The sequence below is a fragment of the Ranitomeya imitator genome, chromosome 2, assembly GCF_032444005.1.
Source record: "Ranitomeya imitator isolate aRanImi1 chromosome 2, aRanImi1.pri, whole genome shotgun sequence".
NCBI lineage: Eukaryota > Metazoa > Chordata > Amphibia > Anura > Dendrobatidae > Ranitomeya > Ranitomeya imitator.
Window position 1 is genome coordinate 236,977,817 of NC_091283.1, and position 3,533 is coordinate 236,981,349.

The window sequence follows — 3,533 nt, forward strand, 5'->3', positions numbered from 1 at the left end:
ACCAGTAGGCATGGCCAGGGACGTTACGTGTCCATCACGGCACACTGGGTGAATGTTGTGGATGCAGGGTCCACAGGGGACAGCAAGTTTGGGACAGTTCTGCCTAGCCCACGGTCTAGGAAACAGTTGGCTGTAGCCGTTCGCACCCCCTCCTCCTCCTCTTCGTCCTCCTGCAGAAGCGAGAGCTCGTCCACAGACCGCAGTCGCACAACCACTCCATCCGCAGCTGCCACTGTTGCACACCAGGTCTCCCATTATGGGGCAGCTACTGGCAAATGTCAGCAGGCTGTATTGGCTATGAAGTGTTTGGGCGACAACAGACACACCGCGGAAGTTCTGTCCGAGTTCTTGCAGAAAGAAACGCAGTCGTGGCTGGGCACTGTAGATCTTGAGGCAGGCAAGGTAATGAGTGATAACGGAAGGAATTTCATGGCTGCCATCTCCCTTTCCCAACTGAAACACATTCCTTGCCTGGCTCACACCTTAAACCTGGTGGTGCAGTGCTTCCTGAAAAGTTATCCGGGGTTATCCGACCTGCTCCTCAAAGTGCGTGGACTTTGCTCACATATCCGCCGTTCGCCCGTACACTCCAGCCGTATGCAGACCTATCAGCGTTCTTTGAACCTTCCCCAGCATCGCCTAATCATAGACGTTGCAACAAGGTGGAACTCACTCAACACTGCACATGCTTCAGAGACTGTGCGAACAGAGGCGGGCTGTTATGTTTTTGTGGGAGGATACACATACACGGGCAGGCAGTAGGATGGCAGACATGGAGTTGTCAGGTGTGCAGTGGTCGAAGATTCAAGACATGTGTCAAGTCCTTCAGTGTTTTGAGGAATGCACACGGCTGGTTAGTGCAGACAACGCCATAATAAGCATGAGCATCCCCCTAATGCGTCTGCTGATGCAAAGTTTGACGCACATAAAGGATCAGGCGTCTGCAGCTGAGGAAGAGGAAAGCCTTGAACACAGTCAGCCATTGTCTGGCCAGGGCAGTGTACAGGACGAGTTAGCGGGCGAAGAGGAGGAGGAGGACGAGGAGGATGATGGGGATGATTATATTTTTAATGAGGAAGCTTTTCCGGGGCCACTGGAAATTGGTGGCGCGGCAAGGCCGGGTTCTGGTTTTTGGAGGGACACAAGTGACGTGGATTTGCCTGAAACTGCCCCTCAACCAAGCACAACCGCAGATTTGAGAACTGGAACTTTGGCCCACATGGCGGATTATGCCTTACGTATCCTCAAAAGGGACACACGCATAACTAAAATGATGAACGATGACGATTACTGGTTGGCCTGCCTCCTTGATTCTCGCTATAAAGGCAAATTGCAAAATATAATGCCACATGAGAACTTGGAACTAATATTAGCAACCAAACAATCAACTCTTGTTGACCGTTTGCTTCTGGCATTCCCTGCACACAGCGCCCGTGATCGTTCTCACACGAGCTGCAGGGGCCATCAGACCAGAGGAGTTAGAGGGGCAGAAATCAGAAGTGGCGTTGGCCAGAGGGGTTTTCTGACCAGGTTGTGGAGTGATTTTGCTATGACCGCAGACAGGACAGGTACTGCAGCATCAATTCAAAGTGACAGGAGACAACATTTGTCCAGTATGGTTACAAACTATTTTTCATCCCTTATCGATGTTCTCCCTCAACCGTCATTCCCATTTGATTACTGGGCATCAAAATTAGACACCTGGCCAGAATTGGCAGAATATGCATTGCAGGAGCTTGCTTGCCCGGCAGCTAGTGTCCTATCAGAAAGAGTATTCAGTGCTGCAGGTTCAATACTAACAGAAAAAAGGACTCGTCTGGCTACCCAAAATGTAGATGATCTAACCTTCATTAAAATGAACCACAACTGGATTTCGAAATCTTTTGCCCCACCTTGCCCGGCCGACACCTAGCTTTCCTATGAAAAGGTCTTGCCTGTGGACTATTCTGAATGCCTTTTCCAATCTCGTAATTTTCTGCACCTGATTGTCCAGCATACGACATGTTTACACCTCACTAAATGGCCAAACTCCCCACACGGGGCCGTGGTATCGACACTTGGCGACAGCACCCGTGAGAGTGCTGTTTGTCTGAAGAGGTGGGTGTGCCCGCTTTTGGTCGACGGCACTGCCACTGGGTCCCTCCTAGTACAATAAAGTGTCTCTGGCGGTGGTGGTGCGCACCCAACGTCAGACACACCGTTGTAATATGAGGGGCCCTGGGCCTGTACCGCCGGCCACAAGACAGTTCCCCCCCCAGCTCAAACAGTGCTCTACCACTTGCAAAATTATCTCACAGCTCCACCAATGTTTAGTCTATGCGCTGACATCCTTCAATGCCTGCCACTGACAATACCATTGTATTGACATTTTTGTTATGTTAGGCCTTCGAAGCCTGTCTGCGGTCACTCCTTCCACTATGCCTCCACTGACCACACCACTGCTGCCCGTGTACCCCTGGAACCAATTTAAAATTGCCTACAGCCAGCCCAATTTTTTTATTTTAGGCCTTTGATGCCTGTCTGCGGTCCGTTCTTTCTACTACTACTACACTGACCAGGCCACTGCTGCCCGTGTACCCCTGGAACCAATTTAAAATTGCCTACAGCCAGCCCAATTTTTTTATTTTAGGCCTTCGAGGCCTGTCTGCGGTCACTCCTTCCACTAGGCCTCCACTGACCACACCACTGCTGCCCGTGTACCCCTGGAACCAATTTAAAATTGCCTACAGCCATGTGTTATTATTTTAGGCCTTCGATGCCTGTCTGCGGTCACTCCTTCCACTAGGCCTCCACTGACCACACCGCTGCTGCCCGTGTACCCCTGGAACCAATTTAAAATTGCCTACAGCCATGTGTTATTATTTTAGGCCTTCGATGCCTGTCTGCGGTCACTCCTTACAATATGCCTCCACTGACCACACCACTGCTGCCCGTGTACCCCTGGAACCAATTTAAAATTGCCTACAGCCAGCCCAATTTTTTTATTTTAGGCCTTCGATGCCTGTCTGCAGTCCGTTCTTTCTACTACTACTACACTGACCAGGCCACTGCTGCCCGTGTTTCCCTGGAACCAATTTAAAATTGCCAACAGCAATGTGTTATTATTGTTAGGCCTTCGATGCCTGTCTGCGGTCACTCCTTCCACTAGGCCTCCACTGACCACACCACTGCTGCCCGTATACCCCTGGAACCAATTTAAAATTGCCTACAGCCAGCCCAATTTTTTTATTTTAGGCCTTCGATGCCTGTCTGCGGTCCGTTCTTTTTACTACTACTACACTGACCAGGCCACTGCTGCCCGTGTTCCCCTGGAACCAATTTAAAATTGCCAACAGCAATGTGTTATTATGTTAGGCCTTCGATGCCTGTTTGCGGTCACTCCTTCCAATAGTTCTCCACTGACCAGACCAATGCTGGCCGTGTACCCCTGGAACCCAGCTGAAAGTGCATGTAGCCTCCTTTTTTTCTTTGTTTTATATTTAGAATGCCCAGATGAACTACGCTGTGCAACGGTTCAAGCTACCCAGTCGACA